At 39.3% G+C, this 24,934-nt stretch overlaps 1 protein-coding gene across 1 annotated transcript in view; it reads right to left on the reverse strand.

The window, feature by feature from the left end:
- SPON1 (spondin 1) overlaps window positions 1-24,934 on the reverse strand; it is a 316,618-nt gene that overhangs the window by 280,003 nt on the left and 11,681 nt on the right. The window lies entirely within an intron of this gene.

The following is a 24,934-nucleotide window of genomic DNA, read 5'->3' on the forward strand; positions in this document are numbered from 1 at the left end:
ATTTTTAGGAAAAGTCACTATGGGAAAAGTATAAGTTTGAGGATTTTAAATGCTTTCTTCACAATCAGAAGAGACAAACTCATATTTTAAAAAAATCATGAAAGCTTATTGTGACATTACGCCCCATATTCTTCAAAGAAATATTGTCATGATATGAATATGGCATAACTAAGATATGTCTTATGCAGGATGGGTCATGTGAGGTATCATTGGAAAGATTATGATTTACTGAATGTGATTATCCAATTTTTATGCATGTACCATTGCTGCATATGTAACAGTTACAACTATGTGTGTACTTGGGGAACGCCCACCAGACAGCATGCAATCAGCCTGGATGGGCCATTAGGAAGGACAATAGGACTTTGAAGTTACTAATCTTCCTCCTTCCTGAGAAGTTTCCTGGGATGTTGCTTTGACACTGCAGGGTCATGTACTCGTGTCACCTGGTACAGGATACCATCTTAATATGCTGGTATTTTTCCATGGAATGGGAAACAAAGGATTACTGCCATATGCAAATCCTATTTAAGGTTGGAGAGTGAGTTAATCTGGGCTCTTTTCCACTGCTTCCCTGCCCAAGAAGGAAGACTGCTGAAAACACCTGAAGAAACAAAGAAATTAAGCTGGGGGGAGTCAGGGGCTGAACTATAAAAGGAATTCCTGGAAATTTAAACTGCAAGCAGTGCAATTTACCTTCAAGAAACTCTGCAACCTTCTCGAAAAATCATTTAGGGTGAGAAATTATTATTTGTAGCCAGTATTCCTGAGTGTATTAAATTTAGTTTGCATGTTTTGTTTTATTTGCTCAGTAATCTGTTTTGTTCTATTTGCTCTCCCTTATAATCCCTTAAAATTACCTTTTGTAGTTAATAAACTTGTTTTTTGTTTATTCCACATTCCAGTTTGTGCAATTCATGACTCTGGGGGGTGGGGACAAAAAGCTGTGCATATCTTCCTCCACACTGAGGGAGGGAGTGAATTTCATGAGCTTACGCTATATAGATCTCTACACAGTGCAAGACAATATAATTTTGGGTTTACACTCCAGAGGGTGTGCGCACCAGAGTGCTGGACAATTCCCTGAGCTGAGTCTTCCCACACAGAGTTGATTGCTCTGTGTGTGTGGGTGGGTGGGGGTGTGGAAGGGTGAGGGAGCCCAGGCTGGTGGGCCGGGCGAGCTCAGTGGGACCCCAGCACATCAGGACCCTGGATGGGGGGTCCAACCCATCACACTTATAACATCCACAAACCTTTTTACAGAGGTAATGGTTCTCCAACTTGGTAATAACTGTCTTAGTCACTCTTTCAAGTTTACCATTTTCACAACAAGCCATTTTGTAGCTATGATTTTCCGAATGAATAAAAATAGCATTAAAACAATGCCCATAAAGTCCTCATCTAGTTGAGCATGTTTCTGTTTCTGTCAGTGAAGTACTTATAATTATTTTGCTGATCTACTGGAGCTGAAACAGCTTTTACAGATGTTGCAGAATATGGTCCTTAGCCACAGGTGATAGGCATTTCATTTGAATCCAGTTAATACTAAATTTAGGATTCAGTGGTCCAGAACTTTCATAAGCAATAAAACAATTCAGTTACCCCCCCAACCAAAAAAAGAGAGAGAGAAGTAAATAACTAAGAAACTGACATTCACTCATCTGGTTTAACTGTAAAGTAATGAAACTATATTCTAGTGAGTAATGTCAATTCCATTTCTAAATTCTTCATTTTGTTCCTTTGACTCTGGCACATTCAACTAACAAAAGGCTATGGCCAAGAAAAATCTGACTGTTGCATGAAGTGTATGACGAACATGCCATGGGTGACAGTTGTCACATCCTAATGACCAATTTTGGTAATGGTGGCCTTACATGCTACAGCTGAGAGTTTAATCCTCATCGCTAAAATGGTTTGAAGGAACATTCTTTATGCTCTGTGGACACATCTGTACATAATCACTATCCTTAGAGCAGTAGCAAGCTGTCCACAGGAATGTGAACTCTGGTGAATTAGCCCCCGTAGCCTCACACAAAAGACTGGGGCTTACTCCCTCATTCACACAGTAGGCTTCCCAGATGGTTTGCCTTATTCACTTGGATAGAGTTTATTTGATTACTTCCACAGTGTGCACATAAGATGGTCAAGGTTTCACAGCTCTCAATATATTATTTTGATTCATTTTCTTACTAATTTCTCGTCCCCAAAAGTACAAATCTCAAAGAAGTGCTGTCAAGTTTACTTACTTTGACAACATGAGGGTGGCAGGGTTAGCAGGAAGAGTCAGAATTTCTGGGCACTATTTCTGAAGTGGTCACTGACTTGCTATTGGACCATGAGTAAGTCACTTTTCACATCTGTCCATTTTCCCACTTTGTAAAATGTCTGTGATTCTTCTCATTTTGCAGTTGTGTTGTGCAGTTCACGTAAGGCTTATAAAGTACTTAGATTTCCTCAAAAGAGAAACACTATTTTAATGCAAAAAAATTTTATATTGCATCATAAAAAGCTACATTAAAGGCTCAATCCTGCATGGCTCTGAGCAATTGCATTTTCAACCTCTATTGAAGTCAATAGTAGTTAAAGAAGCTCAGTTCCTCCAGGAGTTGATCTGCACCCCATAACAGGAAGTGCTAAGAGCACAATACAGTTGCAGGACTAAACAACCACATGTCATTAAATGCCAAATTTAAGGTGACACAGGTGACTTTCAGGTAAGGGGGAAATTCTATCGTAGTGGCCTAATCACCCCCAAAGCAATGTCTCTTTCCCTGAAGTCACTCTGGGAATACATGGATACATGAATACATGGACACAATCTGAAAACAAGAAGTTTATTCAAAATAATATCCAAACATCATATCAAAAAATCAGATTTACACTGTGTAGTCCTCTTGCTATATAAATACATCTTCTTGTGATACTCCCATTCATCTCGTGAAATACCAGGAAACAACTGAGATGGACAAACTTCCAAAAAAGATTGTGCCCATGACTGTACATAATCCATTCTCACTTTCTCTGCAGACAAAAGGCATCTCTCTGATATTTATACCTCTGATACTCTAAGACCTTAAAGGGACACCAAAAGATTCCATTTGTAGGTTCCCTAAAACACTAGTGGTTTGTCCCCTCTATCACTAGCATGGTTAATCATTTCCCAAATAGAGAGCCCCTGCCTGATTTTCCAACACCGAAACTGTACACTTGGGTTAGCTGGGGGTTAGGGAAGAAACCTTTCTGACTCCTCCACAAACTCAGAATTATCCATTGGCTTCTAGCCTCTGAGTAGGTTTGATCAAATCTGCCCTTCTGAAGCCTTGCCCAAATACGCTCCAGGCTGCATCATGTAAGTGAATCACCAGCTGGACCTCCCAGTGCTCTTAAGAGGTATGCTTAGAGTCTTAGCAGGCCCCAGCAATCTCTCTCAGCTGACCTCACTCTAGCATTGCCAGCCTAAAAAGTTCAAAAATCCTAAATCAGGACCCCAAATTCATTATCAAGGAGCAATCAGTTGCACATACAGAAATTGGGAAATGACTGCCTAGGAAGGAGTACTGCAAGAAAGGGATCTGGGGTCATAGTGGATCACAAGCTAAATACGGCTCAACAGTGTATCACTGTTGCAAAAAAGGCAAACTTCATTTTGGGATGTATTAGCAGGAGCATTATAAGCAAGACTGAAGTAATTCTTCCACTCTACTCCATACTGATTAGGCCTCAACTGGAATATTGTGTCCAGTTCTGGGTTCAGGAAAGATGTGGACAAATTGGAGAAAGTACAGAGAAGAGCAACAAAAATGATTAAAGATCTAGAAAATATTACCTATGAGGGAAGATTGAAAAAATTGGGTTTGTTTAGTCTGGAGAAGAGAAGACTGAGGGGGACATGATAACTGTTTTCAAGTACATAAAAGGTTGTTAGAAGGAAGAGAGAAAAATTGTTCTTCTTAAGCTCTGAGGTTGGACAAGAAGCAATGGGCTTAAATTGCAGCAAATGCAGTTTAGGTTGCACATTAGGAAAAAATTCTTAACTGTCAGGGTAGTTAAGCACTGGAATAAATTACCTAGGAAGGTTGTAGAATCCATCATTGGAGATTTTTTTCGAGCAGGTTAGACAAGCACCTGTCAGGGATGGTCTGCCTTGAGTGCAGAGAACTGGACTAGAAAACCTCTTGAACTCTCTTCCAGTCCTACGATTCTATGATACTGGCTTAGAAATTATGAGATTTACAAATCAATAAATGTAGATTTATTTTATTTGCTTTTTGGGATTAGAGAGTTTAGGGTTGACATTTTCATGGTCCATAGTCATGAGAGCTAGAAACTCTTTCTTTTAAAATGAAAGCTGAGATTAAAGAACCTGATTCTAGCAGCTACACCTTTAAGAAAGATACCAAATATCACAAATGACACAATTATGAAAGATAGCAACACTGTCACTTTCTCAGCCCTCTCATTAGCTGCTATAGCAACAGGGATCCCGCCACTCCTCTAGTCCCTGATCTGACCCTGGGCTGTCTGTAGGAGCACTGGTTCCTTTTTGCGGGAAGCAGATGGTTCACTTACTAGTTGTTGCAGCACTGCAGCTTCTCTCCCAGCCCAGCAAGAAAACTGGCGATCCAATTCTGCTCCAGCTCTTTGTGTCTCTGCACTGAGATGACGTTCAGAATCTATCAAGCCTGTGTACTGCTACACTGGGCATAAACTTGGACCTTCTTACAGAGGCATTCTACTTGTGCTGTCAGTGCCAAATCCTGACCATAAAGTACAGTAACTCCTCACTTAAAGTTGTTCCGTTGTTACGTTGCTGATCAATTAGGGAACACGCTCATTTAAAGTTGCGCAATGCTCCCTTGTTGTTTGGCAGCCACCTGCTTTGTCCGCTGCTTTCAGGAAGAGCAGCCCGTTGCAGCTAGCTGGCGGGGACTTGGAACCAGGGTGGACTAGCAGCCCCCCTATCAGCTCCCCGTTCCCCTAAGTTCCCTGTGCAGCAGCCGCCCAGCAGGCTATCAATTGCCCCGCTGTTCAGCTGTTCCTCCCCCCACTGCCATGTGCTGCTCCTGCCCTCTGCCTTGGAGCTGCTCCTGGGAGCCTCCTGCTTGCTGTGCAGGAGTGGGGGGAAAAGAGGGAGGCTAATGTCAGGGTGTCCCCTCCCCCCTACTCCTGCCCCTGGCTTATCCCTTCTCCAGATAAAGCAGGGTGTGGACAGGACAGGGCTCAGGACAGAGAGGCTTGCTGGCTGCAGCTGCTGTTTCAACTTCCTGATTTTTTTAAAGGCAATGTACTTAGAATGGGGTCAGTATACTTAAAGGGGCAATGCGCATCTCTCTCTCTCTCTCCCACACACAGGGTGTGTGTCTCTGTCTGCCATGGTGTCTCCCCTCCCTCCATTCGTGCTGCCTTATAGAGTGTGAGGCTACATTAACAACAATGGGTTAACCCTTGAGGGCTCAGCCGAATGCTAGTTCATCATTTAGCAGTAAGGCATCCCCTGGGAAATATCCCACCCTCTTCTACCTTCTGACTCCATCACCTCAACCAAGCTTCACAATCATCATCACTGTGTACCAGTATTAAATTGTTTGTTTAAAACTTATACTGTGTGTGTATAGTTTTTTTGTCTGGTGAAAAAAATTTCCCTGGACCCTAACCCCCCTATTTACATTCATTCTTATGGGGAAATTGGATTCGGTTAACATCATTTCGCTTAAAGTCACATTTTTTAGGAACATAACTACAACGTTAAGCGAGGAGTTACTGTAGTTCAACTTTTTGCAAAATGCCCTAATCTCACACAGATCTGGCCTTCCTTAAATTGCTCACTACGTTCAAAAGCGGCAGTGCAAGCTCTTTGTCCATGTCATTAGGATGGACAAAAACATCCCAGCACACCATGCTCTCAAATTCTCCATCAACATGTAAAGGGATGCACATCTTTACCCTACCCAGAGAGTCCTAGATTTGCATGATTCAGTCAGATCTGGGAACTTCACTCTACGATGTCTGGTATGATGCCATCAACTGTGATCACTCTGCCTGGTGCAACAGTCCTCAGTAGACTATGCACATTTGGTGATGATGAGTTAGGGGCTTCTCACTTTGCCTCCACCATATATACATGATAACATTTACTTATTGATTAAAGAGAACAGTCTTGTGATTGAGACTTTTTACAAGGACTCAGGAGATTTCTTTATGCTTCAGTTTCCTATCTGCAAAATGATAATAATCCTTTTCTCTCTAATTTTTTCTGCCTTGTCTCTTTTAGATTGTAAGCTCTTAGAGGCAGGGACTGTCACTTACTATAAGTTTGTACAGTATAGGCTCAATCTTTGGGGCTTCTAGGCACTACCATCTTATAAATAATAATGATAATTATATGGATGACATTTTCCTACAATATAATACAAAATCATACCAAATTTTCCTATAAACTAAGTATATATAAGTAGCCACTTTTGCAGTCCTGTACGTCAGGGAGAGGCTATGACAGTCATTTGAAATAGAAAGCAGAAGGGGAGTTTTTACCTGATCAGCATTTCTCAATTGCTTATCTTCCTTCACACTTTTTCTTCCCCTTCCTTTTAGAAACAAATTTAGTATAAAGAGAACTGTGCCAAGTGAACACGTCATATTTGGAATTCCTCTAAATTAAGGAGAAAGGGATTTGGGGGTTATAGCAAGCACACACTTTTAATGACGTTAGCATCGTACTCGGTGGCAAAGCTTTGAAGCAGTAGCAGCCTTGGCACATGTGCCACTTGTGTTCTCCATCAAATCCTCAATACCAAAAAGTGCACCAACTGGTGCAAACAGACCCCAAACTAATTCCCCTCATTGTCAAACGACTGATTACAGAAATATAATTATTTCAGAAAGAATTAATCTACTGGTAAAAATCACACTTAGAAACAGAAATACTGTTGATCTTGAATTACAGACTTCATTTAGTTTAATTTAAGGCTTTAATCTCCTTAAAGGGCTTCACCACTCTTTTGAATAACAGCTTGCATCAGCATCAGCTGCCAAATCTGCAATGCAGTTTGTGAAGCAGAACCATGGCAGATAAATAATTACAAGGGTTTGTGGCAGCAGAGCATGATAAGATTTGTAAGTAATGGTAATGTGAACCCAGTCTTTACATTTGTCCTCAGCTAGATGGAATCCTAGGCCTGATGACATCCAGATTAAAGTTGAACAAATAATTTGCAATGAATAGTTTCCCCAATGAATTTACCTCTCCCTTTATTTATTTATTTATGCTTATGCAATAACCAGGCATCAGATTGTGATTTCCTCAAATTCATTCCTAATTTTGAATATATTCAGAAATGTTGCAACTCTGAACACTGATCATGTATAAGTTCCCTACCTGCCTCTCTCAGGGTTTTCTACAGTGCCTAACACCATAGGATCTACATGCTTCTTACATAAATTAAATCTGCATACTGAGGTCCCTAGTGGACTTCAAGAGATCTTTGCTCTTATACCCCTCCTAAATAAGGAGGGCTTTGCTTGGGTGATACATATATGTGTAGTAATAAATCTGCTAATGGAGATGGTGGGAACACTTTGTCAAAGAGGGAGGTCTTGCAGCCACCCTTAAGAGTTGCCTCAGAGTATTTGATAGTCACTCCTATTTAACCTGTGTTGGTTAAATTGTGATTGGATGACATACCTAGACAAGTGCTATGACTAGACGGAAACTCCCATATTAAAATTTAAAACTGAGATTCCATGAATATTTGAATATGTGGGTTTGACACTCTGTTTTTGAAACTCTCTTTTGCCAGAGTTCTGCATGAAGGGAACACAACAGAGCCATGAGCATTGCCAAATTCATTTAAAAATCAGGTTGATATCTGCAGAAAATATATTATTTCAGCTTGTAGTGGGGTGGCTGCCCCACTCCCATACTAGAGGGGGCTCCAGCAGGCCAGAGAGGCTGTGCGGGTGGGCAGCCAATCAGAGAAGGCCTGCTAGGGAGCCAATCAGAGGCTGAGTAAGAGATAGTCAATCAGGGCCAGGCTCAGCCCTATATAAAGGCTGTCCAGGAAGGAAGCAGGGAGCCTCTCCCAGGCCTTCAGAGGGTGAAGGTCTGTTGCCTAGGGCAGGGCAGGGCAGGGCAGGGCAGGGCAGGGCAGGGCAGGGCAGGGCAGGGCAGGGCAGGGCAGGGCAGGGCAGAAGGAACTCCAGCCTGGTATCTGCCAGGCTACAGGCCCCGAGAGAAGGGCTGGGCTGGAGCAAAGGGGAAGCGACCCAGGGAGAGAGGCGGATAAGGGGAGAGAAGGAGGGCAGGAAGGTTTGCCACCAAAGGGTCTCTGGGTCGGGACCCAGAGTAGAGGGTGGGTCTGGGTCCCCCTGCTTCCCCCTTGCACATACACCCAGCTGTTGGACATGGCAATAGTGGACTGCACCAGACCTCTGGCAAAAGGGGTTAGACTTTGGGGTGTGGTTGGCTGCTGTGGTTGGGCAAAGTGAAAGACTGCTGATAGACCCCCACCCCCCTGGAAGGGGGTGAACAAGGACTAGGGGGCAGTGTCTTGAAGAGGATGCCACAAGAAGGGAGCAACACAGGTCCAGGTGCCAAGAGAGGGCGAGAGATGGATGGGACACCACCAGTGGAGGGCGCTCCACACTGGACTGAGCTAATTCCCTGGTGAGTCAGCCGGAGGTGCTGTGGTGGTGAGTCCCAATCCTGTCACACAGCTCCATCTAAGAGTGCTGATATTTCAGCACAATTTAGGGTCTTGGTTGGAGGTATACACCATTCTTTTAAAAAAACTGGAGAAAGAGAGAGTCTGGAAAAAAGCCATAATAAATGGAGTTTTAGGAAGGCATTACAGTAAAGTCTTTGCTATCTTTTGAAGCAAGCCTGTTACATTATAACAGAAAACATTCTGTACAGCAAATTCATTTGTATCAAATTAGAAAATTACCTTTCTTCAAGTAATTCCCTAAACTGCCATATACAGAAGGTTCTTGCTCCTATGGTTACTTGTAATAAATTAAGACAACAGTATCTTAACCATATTGGAAAGATACGTTCTTCCAGATTCTCTGGGAAAAACTGTGTGTGTGTATAATTTCCTCATTCATAAAGTTATCAAATAAACATGTAATTCCCAAAAGCTTTTTAGAAACTGCAGTCCTATTTATTTCATCCTATCCATTTACACTTAATGACTTCTAGTAATAATTTGAACTTGTTCTATACGCTTTGAGTTATGGCAAACGTAAGGCAGGCAAAGAGTGACTTTCACTTGAGACAGGTTCAACATAGCTCTTACTGGGTCAGCTAGAAGGCTCATTTGATCGTGCTGCTGCTGTCTGTGGAAGATCACAGCTTCCATTCTGATTCTACTAATGCACAAAACAAGTTCTCTTCCTGCATAGGAGACTCAGTTAAATTTTTTCTATCTTCTCTAGTGTCTGTGGCCACCAACTGGCATGCACCACAATGAATCCTCTAGTAAAGTGGATGCTTTCAAAAGTAACATACTTTCCAATTCAGTGGAGCACAAAACTATGCTAAATGGCAGTGAATGAACACCCTCTTATAGTTCAGTCACTTGTTGGCGGCATAAGTTATTTTAACGCACATCACTTTAAACTAAGCTTTGACCATCTGTTGTGTCCTCTTACTGTAAAATTCAAAGAACCTAATCCATAAGGGTATCATAAAATACATATAAATTTAACAGGTTTTTTTATTCAGCACTGCAGGGATCTTTTGGGACAGGGGTTTGCCCTATGCTTTTAGTTACACATAAGGCTGGGGAAAACTACATTTCATGAATACTGTGAATTTTCTAACCAGGAAATTTTTTTTCCAGGAATTCACTGAAGGAGGTTGAATTTTGTTAATAAAATCAGAGTATCATAAGGAAGGAAATATCCTCAGTAACATTTATAGGAGATAAGTGAGTGAATAAATAGTATTTTCATATCATTATGTTATAATAACCTTCAGATTTAACTTATGGTAATGTAAATCTAGTGTCGGTTTTAACAACCTAATTTATTAGCTACTAAATGTATTTGGTAGCAATTTGCTGCAGTGCCCAAAACACAATCAAATATTCCTAGCAGCATTTTCTAACATTAAATGGATTGGGCTGTATTTGTGAACAATATATTCTCATTAGTATGAGATTTGCTGTGAAATTTTATAAACTACAAATATTTATGTAAAATATATAAAGTCTCTTGAATTTACCAACATGAATTTGATTGTTCCATGGAGGAAAGCTAAGTGCAACACCTGTAATCATGAAATTTTATCACCTTCCTTGTGCCCACACTGGTCCAGGATAGCTTCCTCACAGCAGTTTTGAAGATGGGCCTTGGAGCATTTGCAGGAGTGGGGCATAAGATATAAACTTTTCAGGATAAATATCTTCAAACTGTTTTTGTATAGCACCTAGCCCTGTGGGGTCCTAATCCAAATGAGGGCCTTAAGGCAAATAAAAAAAATATATAAATGATCTCAGTCCAGTCCCTAGGGGTACGTCTGAACTGCAGTGAAAGACCTGGAGCTGGCCTGGGTCAGCTGACTCTCCCCTCACAGGGTCTCAGAGCCCAGACTCCAGCCAGAACCCAAACATCTACACTTCAATTGTATAGCCCCTCAGCCCAAGCCCCAGGAGCCAGAGTCAGCTGACTCAGGTTCTGAGACTCGGGGCTGTGGGGTTTTTAATCAGAGTGTAGATATACACCTATATCCACATCACAAAGACAACCACTAATTGACCCGGGCCTGAATAGGCACAGACACCTTATAGGAGGTCTTCCAGGTCCGAATATGGGTATGTTGGTGAGGGAGCTTACACTGCTAATTCTCGGGGTGTCACTATTTTTATATTAATAGATGGCTTCAGGCCCCAGGGCTGTAGATCCAACAGATTTCATGAGCACTCAGGGTACGTCTACACTACAAAGAAAAGCTTATGGCACCAACTGTCAGAGCTGGGTCAACTGACTCAGGCTTGTGGAGCTCAGGCTGCAGTGCTAAAAATAGCAGCATAGACGTTTGGAGCCTGAGTTCTGAAGGTACAGCTCCACTGCAATTAGAAACCATGGTTGGCCCATTCCAGCTGACTCAGGCTTACGGGGCTCAGGCTAAGGGCGCTGTTTAATTGTGGTGTAAACATTCAGGTTTGGGCTGCAGCCTGAGCTCTGGGCCCCTCCCACCTTGCAGGGTCCTAGAGCCTGAAATCTAGCCCAAGGCACAATTAAACAGCCCCTTAGCCCAAACCCCATGGGTCAGTTGTGGGTTTTTAATTGCAGTGTAGACATACCCTCAGACCCTCCTCCTTCACAGGATTGCAGAGCCTGGGCTCCAGCTCAAGGTTGAAAAACTACACCACTATTTTTAGCCCCTTTCCTGAGTCCTGCAAGCCCAAGTCATTTGACCTGGGCTCTGAGACTCAGTGGCACTGGTCTTTTACTGCAGCGTAGACTAAGGGGCCATTTTTAAAGGTATTTACGCAGTTAACTCCTAATGAAATCAATTGGTGTTAGGTACCTAAAAACCTTTAAGACTCTGGCCCTAACTCTTATTATCTATTTCCAAATGTAATTACACAATTTCTGTGTTTAACTTTAAAATGGTCATAGCAGAATCAGATATGTTTAAAGTGGTGGTTTACCCTAAATACAGAAATTTGATAATTATCTCTGTAGTCATTAAAATTAATAAAAAAATTAATGACCATGAACACTATTTATTCATTAAAAATCAACTTTAAAAGTCTCTTTCTATCTGTTATTAACTTAATGACTCCAACTCACTTCTGCTTCTTATTGATTCAGTGGCAACAAGTCTGAATCAAAACCTTTGACTAATGCTATTGGAAATAACAATCTTTGGCAGATTTAACTAGAACGGTAATAGTCTCAGGTAATGGTGTCTGAACAGAAACACAGCTCATTTTGCTCACATGATTAGTCCTACTACACAAGAATATAGCTATTAGAATTTGATGTCAACTTCGGTAGGCTAAATGTGGCAAGAATCTTGCACTGCCTTTCAGCATGACCACCACGAACATTAATGAAGTTATTCCCAAGGTAGCAGGCTGACGTTATTATGATTAGGTAGATAATACAAACTATATCTTTCCATGCCGATTTCAATTGCATTTTGTTTTATTTTTAGTTAGAAAACTATAATAGACTGTCATTTTGCTGCATGAGGTGTCAATAACTGGACTAAAAATAGTCTTTTTAAAATTTCAGCTTCTTAAGTTCCCCTGTGCAATACCTATGCTATGGCTAAACTGACTCCATTTTGCTTCAAGTAAAAGGTTAATCAAGTGTTCTGCTTATTCAGTTTTGTACTTTTATATTAGATACATGGGTCATGAGCAGTGTCAAATACTTTGTGTAAGCTTGAGCACAATTTCTGACTTGAACTTTTAAAGGCAAAGAGAGAGCAGATGACTTCCATGAATTTGTTCTTACAATACAGCTATTCATTTGAAATAGAGTTCCAACAAAAGTGGATAAAACAACTGAAATCCTTAGATAATACTTAACAATAAAAGCTGAAGATCAACTATATTTAGTCAGATGAGAGTTAATGCACCAGACAGGACTTAGATTGAGCTAGTACATGTTTTAGACTGTTTGCAGTCTCTCTATTTCAATTTAGTATTTAAACTTTTATTCAGAAATATCAGCCTTTATGGTTGCATAGAAGACTTTCTAAATGTGAACCTGTAGTGCTGTCTCTCAGAGTCTGCCCACAGAACAACACCATACAGTACAATATGAAAAGATAATAGCCTTTAGGATGTTTCATAAGATTGAAACAGTTCTGAGGATCAGGTCACAAACACTATTAGCAAGTGTTCACCTTTTTTGCCAAATGATCAATTAAATCTGGAATGAAATAGAAGACGGACACCTAACACATCACTAAGTACCACAGAGCTACAGTACTGAGGGCCTGGGTGTGTAAATTGTATGCTGACTTTACCCATAAGTGCTGTCACTCAGTCTCTCCAAAGAGATAATGACTCAGATAATTTCATGGAAAAGTGGAAATAAGCTGAATAGATTTTTGCAGATGAAGTTTTAATGACAGCAAACAGAAATTTAGAAATGGATAAGTAGAAAAATACTACAAATCACAGTGCTTGGGTGAACATCTGGTACTTGTTATACCCTGCTGCATTATGTAAACAATCTGATCATATTAAAGGGCTCCGTTCGCATGGCAATTCTGGTCATAATTAAGGTTGCGAATTAGCATATGGGCTTGTAACTACTGTATTATTAACTGTTTTAAATTGTGCTTCAGTAACAATTATCCATGCAGATGGCTTTCAATTAGATGGAGACAGTGAACTCGGGTCCCTTCTACCCATCACCGGAGACTGCCGTAAAGGCTCATATTGTTTTCTTTTTACCACCAAAATGTAACAAGCAGTTGAAAAGAGAATACGCGGCGAGGACTTTGGAAGTTCCTGACATTTTTTATAAATGCATAATAAGACATGCAAAATTGTTATCTTTATATGACTCATGACCCATTTTTCCATGACACAAAGAATTAAATCCAAGAGTCCCATCATCTGGAACATATAAATATATGACAAATGTATAATCCAACTAGCCAGTGAATAGGTTGGCTTCAACTCATTTTTTAGTATTTACTAGGTCAGAAAAATTAATTTACTCTCATTTGTTCTTGTTTATATATTTCTATCTGCTAAAGATATTCCAAGCCTTAAGTGAAACCTGTTTTCAGATGTCACTAAACAAAGACTTTGATTTTGTTCTTTTCATCTGGAATTAAAACAAATTGCATGAGAACATATATAAATAAGGGAAAAAATAGTGCAATAAAAATATTGTGAGCACAGGAAATATTGTCTGTTGCTATACTAATGACGCATTGGTGTGCAGCAATAAAACCAGCTGTTTCCTTATTGTAAGCTAGATTCCCATGTGAGAATCCAAGGCACATAACTGTGAAAGTTACATCTGAGAACAAAATGTACCCAGAATCAATTAATTTAATCATATATATACCACAAGTGTTCTAGTCATTTCTAGAGAACAAAACACGATGGTATCTTAGCACTAATCAGGGCATAAACCACCACTAGCAAAAACTAGTCATGGGTCCAGCAGGTGGTGCCCAGATCAGGATAAGTTTGATGCCTAGGTCAGTTTTGAGGCTGAACACAGCTATCTGCTACATCAACCTTAAGTATTAAGAGAGCAGCAGTCCCTGTAGTATTGACACTAGGGTTTGGAGTTGATGGTACCAAAAATCCTGTGAGTTGTACTCATGAGATTTCAGCTCAAAATTGTAGAAATCTTGCAATCAACAAGTTGAGGTTTTTTTTAAGATTTTGCCATCATAGGTAGAACAATCTTGCAGAATCAACAAAATACAATTTTTGTTAAAGAGTAACTGTAAAATGTACACAGATATAAAACAAATTTTACAAAACAAAAAAGGGCTGAAAGTGGTTAGTTCAATAAATAAATTAAAAACATCTTTATTTTTTTTTTTTGGTCATCAGTTCCAACTATCAGCAGGGGACAAATTTTGCAGCAGATGTGGACAGCAATTTAAATCTGGAATATGAACAGTTTAATTAGGGAAGTGTGTTCAAAGTTAAAGGAGCAGAATCGTGCTAAATGGATTAAGGGAGTATTTTTGGCAGGTTTTAAAAAAATCCATAATCCCGCATTTTATGCATGGCTTAGTAGGCAATGTGCCATCTTCTTTGTTAATCAAGAGTACACCTAAATCCTGATGTTTGCTGATACAGAATGAGAAAGAGATAGGCAGAATGAAATACATAGAATTTATCCAAATCCATGTTTTATTTTGGGTGGGCCAGGATTTAGTGTGCTTAGTAACAGCAGTATTTGGTAGTTTTATGCTATTTTAATCTTTTAATGGAGGGCATGCCTGTCTTTCTGATATAGACTGCTGCAATTGCTAGTGGTGATGGAATTAATTTTTTTTATGCAGCCCTCAAGAAATGGGCAATACTGTTTATATGTTGTGCTTGCATTTTAGAATTGGTGTTAGATTTTGTTCTCTTGAAATGAATTTTTATACATTTTACAAATGTTGGGTGTTTAAGGCATAGCCACACTGCACATGCAAAGAAAGATTCATGTTCAGACATGCTTGATTTAGGAGATACTGTGTTGACAGCAGAACCCTGGGAGACAGAGCTCCTGAGTTCTGTTCACAGCTACACCCAAAACATGATCTGTGACCTTGAATAAATTGCTTCACTAACTTACTTTTCTGTAAAATGGGTTTATAATACTCATCCACACTTAATTCAGGCAAGCCCATTGAAATCCTCTGATGGAAGGTTCTACGTAAGTAAAAAGAAAAGCCTGTTTGAGGTAATTCAAAAGCTATTTTATTATCCATAAAGGAGTAGCCACAAGTCGGTTACATTTGATGAAAAGAAGTTTAGGGACAGATTCAAACAACTTGACCCCTGATTAATATAACCTTATTACATGTTTGATCCCATTGACTTCAGTGGAACCACACATGGAGTGTGACACTATTTGATGTCGGAAAGAAAATCACAATCTGGCCCTTAGAGTTCCTTCCCAGAGTCCTCCACTAATATTACACTGGTTTTCTACAAACAAATCTGAAAAATAAATTTATTACTGTTGTGGCCCCATTTCTGACCTGTGATAGGAGGACAACGCAATAGTATTCTAATAGTTGATGCTTTCTTCTATGTTAGCCAGGTTCATTGGCTGTTGCAGCAGAATTTCAGTGTTTTATCCTGAAATTCCCAATTTGCCACCTTCATTTCTCCCTTGCATATACCCACCCATGGGAATGTTATTTCTGGCCCAGTTGCATAGGTTCTATAATCAAACTCCTTTGGACATGGAAAGTACAGAATGGAAAACACACACACACACGAATAGGAAGTGGTTGTATGTGTGTTATAGCCAAGTCTATTATCCCAGATCTCTTTCATACTCTGTAATAAAGGTGAACTCTTAGACCAATTTGGTTTATTTTGCAATAGTCACTGAAATCTTTACAGCTAATCTGGAACATAATGTTTCAAAACCAACTTAATATCCAGCCAACTTTGTGCACACAGTATACAGATTTTTCATATTATCAGTCAGGTTCGGAAAACAATCCCCAGAGATCAACTTTTGGGATACTAGATATTTGGGGAAAAAAAGGGCACTTTATAATTCCACTGTCTTCACATTACATATCCCAGTACTAAGTCAGCTAGTCAAATCATTGTAAGTAAGTGTAGATAACCTTTAAGGATAATAAAACTAGGTAATTTAAAAAAACAGAACACACCCCCACGCACACACCTCTCAGGAAAGCCAAGAAACTTCACACAGCCAAATGGCTCACTGCTCTGTTACAAAGAGTTAATGATCACCTTAACGATGATACTGGGACTTATCAAAACGTGTGGTCAGGTTTTCTTCACATGTAGGATTGACAGTTGGGGTAATTTATTGACTGCAATTTCCTGCTATATACATACACCTGGGGTTCCCACAATACTGAATCCACTGCCCTAGCAACCACTCTAAAATATCTCCATGAAGCTCCCAGTAAAATGTTCTTCAATCTTTAGATAATGACAACATACAATAGGTAACTAATTTTTGTAGGAACCTTGGACTGTTGCTTAAGATGGGTCATGGTATATAACTTTTCTCCATTTTCAGGCTTTGTTTGCTGTTTATCTACCTCCCCTGTCCCCCTTTCCCTAGCCTTCTCCTCTCTAAAAAGCAAAAAATTAACTTTAAATAAAATAGATCTGAGATAAACAGTCTAAACCAAGTACAATCAAGTGTAATTAAATCTTCTAGCACAAACAGAATAGGATTACACCTACTTTTGCAATATCAGAAAAGATCAAATGGCTTATAAGAACAAAATCTGACATGTGTCTTACAAGTCATTGGAAATCATGAATAAATATCGCCCATTCCCTAAGGATTATATACCATTATATATTACAGCTGCACAACCATTTCAATAGTAACCGTATTTTTACATATTCATCAATTTCTTTTAAGTGCATCCTCCAAAGTCCTTGGGTCCAGATGAGCTGTGCGGAACACACGAGCAGAGGGTGGGAATGAAGGTGGCTTTAATTCTCCTTCATGCTTCCCAGTTACTGAGGTGGCTGGAGGTCAGTCCTCTCCCTGATGTAAATTAGAGCAGCCTCAAGGCTGTTCTAATTTATATCTATTGCCCACAGCACTGACTGGCATTCTGACACCTGGGGAATGTCCTGGCACAGACACCCCAAGATTGCCCTATTTCCTTCACCCATGCAGGGATGACATAGGCACTGCTTTTGTGACTCTGTGCCAGCATGGGAGTCCTTTTATGGTCCTTTTGTGCCACCAAGCAAGGCCCAGGATCTGACTCTCAATCTCTAGATAAAGGCAATTTTTTAAAAGTTTGAATAAAATCCTCTTTGTACTGTAATCTTCACTGTATGGAAGAAAAAATAGACTATTTCAGTTTTTAAAAATTGCCATGCACCTTTTCCACACTGGTAATTAAAAACAGTTGCTATACTTAAAAACATGAAATATTGTATCAAAATAGATCTCAGTATTATGGCAAGGAACACATCTGAAAGAAAAACAACTGATTGGCTATTGAGAGTTATAAACTAATTGCAAATTTGACTACTACTCATATTCAGTAGAAAACTTTGGTATACCTCACACTAGAGGGGCATTGTGAGTGTATGCAACCTCTCAATGCTGCACTTATCATTGTATGTTATTAGGAAAGTAAGTACTGATACCATTTTAAAAGCTTACTTTTTGAGGCTTATATGTAAGTGTCTGGGCCAAGTTTAACTACTAAAGCCACTTTTCATCCTTTTCTTTACAGGGCTAAAAAAAAGTAGGGAAATTGAATACAGACAATTGTTCTTAATGCAATGTTCAATTTGCAGAGTTAAAATAAGCCAAAGTCAGGAAATTCAAAATCAAGATTCACTCAGTAACATTAACTGGGCCATGCTGCATATATGTAGTATTTTATATTCCTATTTCTCTGGTAAATTTCTACCATTTAATATTTCAAATATGAACTATAGTCAATTTAAATTTTGACATAGTGGCCTTAAGACGCATGTTTTCTAACATTTTCTTATTTTAGCTGTGCAATCTTACTATTTCATTAATGAATTTAAGAAAAAAGAACATATAATAGATATTGAGCTAGTTCCTTGGCATATCAGCATATCACTCAGCCCATGCAGGGAATGAAAGAGAGGTGATTTTATGCCACCTTTATACTCCACCCACAAGCCAAGCCAAATTGCTCCCAGCACATGTTAGAGAAGCTTCAAGGTTGCTTAATTTTCACTGACTGATTAAAAGCTCCCATGGAACTGCTTCACTGCCAAGGATCACTGGAGCTTGTAATGCTCTAGCCTCACACCTCCCCTAGATGCCCCAAATGGACTTCCATTCAGCAACACCTCCCTTTCCCATCAGTCCCTCATCTCCTTCCTTTTCATTCAGTTATTACTATCTTACCTCCTCTGGTTCCTCACTATCTGTCCCAAACAAGAGTCAATTTCCTATTGAGCCTTTGTCAACCAGTGGTTGCTGGTAAGAAGAGCAGGTCAACATTTTTCCAAACATTATGTAAAACTTAGGAAAAATGTTCATGAAAACTGTTCATCATATTCCAACCTGCCCTATCAGAGAATAGGTTTTAATTTTTAACCACTGAATAGTGTAAAACGGAAGTCAAGGGGCTTTGATTCAGCTGGGTTGAACTGGGTTTGGCACATTCTGCCAAGGATACATCCTCCACACTAAACATAACCCAGTCTTCATAAAGGGTAGCCAATTCCACCGCTAATCAAAGATTAACGCAGAACCATGATATTGTCATTAAGCTGCTTTCTTCTTCCTAGAACGACACTTCTAATAGCATAAAATGCAGTGTAAGGAGGGACTGCAAGTCAGCAGAAACATCAGGATGTGGCATATCATTGGACATTAAGAAAGTCTTTGAAGATTAAAAATGCAGTTTTATAATTTATGGGCTTACTTAGAGGTTTCCCCACCTCCAAAACCCCTCAAAATATATACCTGACATTTTCCATCCCTTTTATCTTTAACACACTTCCTTAATTAGTATGTTGGATCATGGATTTAATGACTGAATAGTCATTTCAGACTGATTTCACCTTTGATTGGATCAACTTGCACATGTATCTTAGTTTAATTCACTAGTGTGGGGTGAGGGTGTCATTAAAAAACCCACAACCTCATGGCACTTCTCTGGCCTTATAATAAACTGGAAATTAAGTCCATGCTTATTGAAAGATTCACTAAAGTGCACAAACCTTTTGCAAGAATATGGCATGATTTAACATTTTGCATTAAAACCAAGTGATAATGCATTGTTTCATGTGCTTATGTGAAACCAGATGACTGAGTTTCAGTCTGAGATTCTAGAAAGAGAAATGTATGGGATACAAACCCCTGTGAAGTGAATCCCATCATTTCACATACCTCTGGGCAAAATATTTTTTCCTAGTGTCCTCATATTGGGATACAAAATGACATCTCAATGCAACTATGTGATGACATGACACAGCTTCATGACAGTGCTTTCTTTATAACAGGAATTCACCTCCATTCACACAATCAACTGCCCGCCACTCTTGTGTGCTACATCTTGGTCCTGTAAACACACACACACAGTGGAATTCCTAACTCTAAGACTTCATAAATCATGAGCCATATACAGAAACATTATGAGACTCACTACCTCTGAAATTAAATGTGTCAAATGTTTGACCACACAAACAACCCAACACAGCACTGTAGCTCTGCTAATGAAAAATAACCATGTCTGTAAGGTCCTGTACAATGTGATGTAGTTCTCCAGTTTGGACCAGTTGCCATGGGAACTTTAATGACCACAAATGGTCAGCACCTCATTTTTATGCTCTGTCAGATGACAGGAGCTTCAGCAGCACCGAAGCCCTCAGCACCATTCTGGAGTACTGGTTCAGTACAAATTCAGAGGAAAAAGTCTACCTACTGAATCACCAGTGCCCTGTCCTACAGTACCCAGCGTTTACCTCTGTGGTTATCTATACAAATACTGACCTAGTCCAACCCTACTTAGCTTGTGAGGTGTGAGAGGCTTACAGCAAAAGTTAACTGCACGTTTTAAAAACTATCTCCTATGTTATAAATTTAACTTTTATACATGGAGCACTTTTAATGGCACATTTAATTCACTGAAATGTAGAGCCTGATTCTATTCTCACACTGGCTTTACACTCCATTGACTTCTGCTGAGTTCCTCCCAATTTACACTAGTGCAAAGGAGAAGACAAAGCAAACCCATACAGTTGCAGAGAGAGGAGCACTCCTGGAATACTACTGTGGTGGTTGCATTTAGAAGCAGTTTACCAAAAGGGGTTGGATACAAGTTAAGAATGAAATATGAAGCTGACGGATAGATGGTTTGTTGTGCCAAAGCCACCCCAAAGAGATGTCTGCTCACAGTTGTAGACTTGGTGTCCTGATTTTGGTGGCTCCATGTTAGAAAGACATATTGGGGTGTATGAGTTTACAGCACACACCACTTTAAATTACTGCTGTTTAACTGAAACCTTAGTTTAAAACAAGTATGTATTAATTCACCAAACCAAATCTATTAGGTTGTGTACATGTGTTTTGCTTTAAGCAGGCTGTAGTTTTGGTCTGTAGAGATAATGTTCTAATCTTAATTGTGGTTAATTAGTGCCTGATTGTTGTGTTCAGGTGTAATTTACTTTCAAATTGCTCAGCTTTTTGTGCTGAACAATACACCGTGCTGCTATGTTATAAAATGGAAAGTTCGGCTGTTTGCATGGCAACTGCAGGGAATGGCCAAGGTAAAGAGGCCACTGGAACATGGTGTCCTAAGCTTTCAGCATGTTGCATGGGGATAGAGCTGAATGACTGCCATCGGTGTAAATAGGAGCCCTGCCACTAAATCCCCGAAGTCGTATGAAGGATGTTGATGTCTTTTATTGCTAACATTATGTGTCATATAGCTCTTTGACTTCTGTTTTGTTTTAACAAACCTCTGTGTGCGCTATGGGATATGGAAGTGGAAGTTGTGGCTACCACAAAGGAAGAAATGAGAGCAGATGCTTGTTTAAAGTGCCTCATCTTGCTCACTCATTATAAAGTAGATTTAGAGTAGTGTGGCCTAAACTACAAACTTGTATCACTTTCAGCAATGGATCTTTATTCATGTGATTAACATCAGAGCGGGAATTAGGGTCAGGCAACTGCCTAGGATGTTGGTGTAGGAGCTTGCCGGGCTCAGGGTGCTGTGTCTGTTGTTAGCGACAAAAGGGAAAATAGAAAGTTTGAAATAAAATGTTTTAGGTATTCTCTATGTGGATTCATTTTTCACTAACCTCCTAGAATGTTCTGGACCTTTGTAGAATCTCGTGGAACCTTCCAGACTTTCTGAGAACTACATTTTCCTTGAACCTCCTAGAATGTTGTCAGCCATGCCCTCGTGGGTATATACGGGACGGGGCATTGCCAGTCAATCAGTGAGATATAAGAATGAAGTGAAGTGAAAGCTCAGCTGCGATATTGTGAACCTTGTTTTATTGTGTACTCGTGAAAGTGTCCTTGTGTTTTAAGACTTGAAAAGTTCAAGCAATGACTAATAAAGGACATATTTAATGAGACACGAAAGGTATCTATCGGACCCCTATCTACGCAACAATATAAAACAATACTGTTATTTCCTTTGCCAAGTCGCAAGTGGTGAATGCAGCTTTTCGAAGCTCAGGCTCATTAAAACATATCTTCAGTTGATGATTGCCAATGAGAGACTGCCATCGCTTGCTATTTTATCACTTTCAAATGCCATTGGCTGGACCTCTCTAGTGCTGTCCCTCAGTTTGCATGAGCAAAGACGAGAAATACAGAGCTTTTACACTAAAGGGCTAGGGTTAACATTCTAAAGCTGTCACCTACTGTAACACTACTTAATACTGGTCCGCCCAGTGTTGGTGCACAATTTAATTTCTTGATGTTAGTAATTCTTAAAAGTTTCTATAAGCTTAGAGGAAACACATTTTTTTTATTTGCTTATACATGGCATGAATAAATACAGATTTACAGATCCTAGCATGCAAATTTATCGTCTTGTATGACAGAGATAAATCATGCATGCAAATTGTGCATCAAAGTTGTGAAATGGGCTACAAATGCAATAAAAATAAGATATTCGAAAGCTTAACAAATGGAGGGGGGCACCAAAGACGCTTCTCGCATAGGCCCCATTTCTAGGGCCCGCCGTGACTAACGTAAAGATAATAAAAAAAAAAAATGAAGAAAAGTACCCATCCTGCATTGTCCAAGTAACAGCTGTACCATTTATGAGATCAAGACCCTGTTGATTAATGATTAATGAAGTTTGACCATATCTGCTGAGTTACTTAGCCTACAAAAGTAAATGAGCCAGAAGAGGAGTTCAAAAGGGGACCCCTGCAGACTTGACCCAAGGTAGCCATTTACTTACAGAGGAAATGCTTGTGATTTGCAGAGTGCTGGAACATCAACCAGATTGGAGCATGATTGCAACCACTGAAAACAGTGGCAGTGCCTTTATGCTCTAGTGAAAGATTTATTAATAATCATAATAATTCTGACATTCACTCACTGAAAAATAAAATTAATTGGAATGCCTGACTTTTTATAAAGTTATATAGCACTGTAGTTTGTATCCCAAATGGAATATTATTGACATCCTAATTTAACTTGTTGTGTGCTCTGTGACAGTTTTCAGGATCTGCTCTCCACCGCCCTGCTGACAAAGGACATTGCAGATAAACAACACAGAATCCTTATGCAGATTTGTTTATTTTAAGCAGCTTACAAAGGATAGTCTTTTACTGCCATTTTAACCTTTTTCAAAATGCGGGTCTTAAAAATAAAAACTATGGCAACTCAATTTTTTGAGAATTAATATATTATCTTTTATTTTTTTTTAAAGATTCATTTATTTTAGCTGGCATTTTGTTCTTTTCTTTCATTCTTCGTTTATTTTATGACTGCAATAAAATATTCCCTGTCTAGTTCTCCCCTCAGTTTTGCATCATTCATTGAGATGATTCACCATCTTGTTCCTCCAGTTTTATGCCAGCATAACTACACTGAAACCATGCAACATTGCAATGGTGAAGCAGGCTTCATTTAATTCTTAACTCTCCACAGATATGTATTTTCATACAATAATCCATGGCTGCAGTGGAATCTTCACCGGATTATACAATGTAGATACAATTTTTCCTCATGTACAGTATGCATTTAAATGCAGTCCTTCAGGTACTGTATGGCAATGGCTTTCACAAGATTAACAATGAGGTGTACATATTTGTGAGGGAAAAAAAGGAAGATTCTTCCCACTATGGATATACTACAGGCTCACATTTACGTGAATGAATATCTTGTTTCATGGCTTCATTATATTTTGCACAATGTATACAAATGCATCATATTTAAATTTGGTTATGATCCTGTACTAGAATCTACTAGCATGGGCTCTGTGAAGTAAGTGGGACTCTTCATTGATGCAGGGGGCCACACTCATGGCCCAGAAGTGGAATCAAGTCTTTTTTTTTTGAGAAATATCCCATTTTTTTCCCATTTGAAAACATTTGGTGTATCTATCCTTCACACAAACTGTCCTGCACATAGTTTATTTCCTTTGCAAAACCTTTGCTCACTTCTAGTGACTTTACACCAAAGGGCAAGACATGGTGCAAACCTGATACAGCATTTAAAAAGTCTCTCTCTCTCTCTCTGATTGGTAGTATCTAGCCAAGCCACAGGAATATATGTCAGTCACATCTATACTTAAATCTTTTATGAATGCAGATATCATAGTAGGTGCTAACAGCAGTTAATGGTATCTACGCAAGGGGAAGGAGACAATGACTACTCTTTGTGCCACAGAAATACGAATTTAGTATGCACCACTTTTGAAATATTCATCTGCCAATTAAAATGCTGATTTCAACTTGCCAGCAGTATAATAAAACTAATTAAACATCTTAATAATCATCCTTCCACTGAGATCCATTAGGTGTTTTTTGAGCTATTTAGACATTTCTATTTGCTACTCACTCTTTACTGACTTCAAGATTGCTCTCCATTTCTGCAAAACTAAGTGAGTTTCTCACTATTATGCTGCAGAAATGCACTTTGCATTGAAGTCTTTGCTCAGGCATAATTTCCCACACTGGCCAGCGATGGAGAAATTTAATCAGATTTTAGCTTCAATGTGATATTAAAAGTGGGAATACAACTAACTGTAGAAAGAGGAAAGGAACTTTTTTTTAAAATGGTAATTATTAAATAAACCGCAGTAATTTGTACTTCCTAAATTGTGGATTATGCTTTATTCAAATCCCCTTCCACTGTCCAAATTGAGCTAAATATCCCTTTCTGTTAAATGTTTTCATAATTGACATCTATTCCACGTCAGCAGCATGCCTAGGAAGAGGCTTACCTCTGGGGGCCAGTTCCAGGATCAAATCAACATCACATATTTCTAGGTTTTTCTTGTGAACTGAACATATAGAAGCCTGAAATCCATGCCAAATATTCCAGATATGAGAAAATAGGACAAATATTCAATATATTGAATTTGCTGGTGACATTTACTGTATGACAGCATCAAAATAAATTGTAAGAGGGAAAAGTGGGATGATGTTGACGTCTCTTTCCTTGTTACTTACCAAAAGTAAAGTCTTTTGCATTTCTCTCTTTAAAATATTTAAATGTTTGTTCTTGAATGCTAGTTGCCAGGATAAAGCTTTTATTAATTTATTATTACGCTACCTAGCTATCATTGTCCATTCCATTA

Source organism: Lepidochelys kempii, chromosome 6 (genome assembly GCF_965140265.1).
Source record: "Lepidochelys kempii isolate rLepKem1 chromosome 6, rLepKem1.hap2, whole genome shotgun sequence".
Lineage (NCBI taxonomy): Eukaryota > Metazoa > Chordata > Testudines > Cheloniidae > Lepidochelys > Lepidochelys kempii.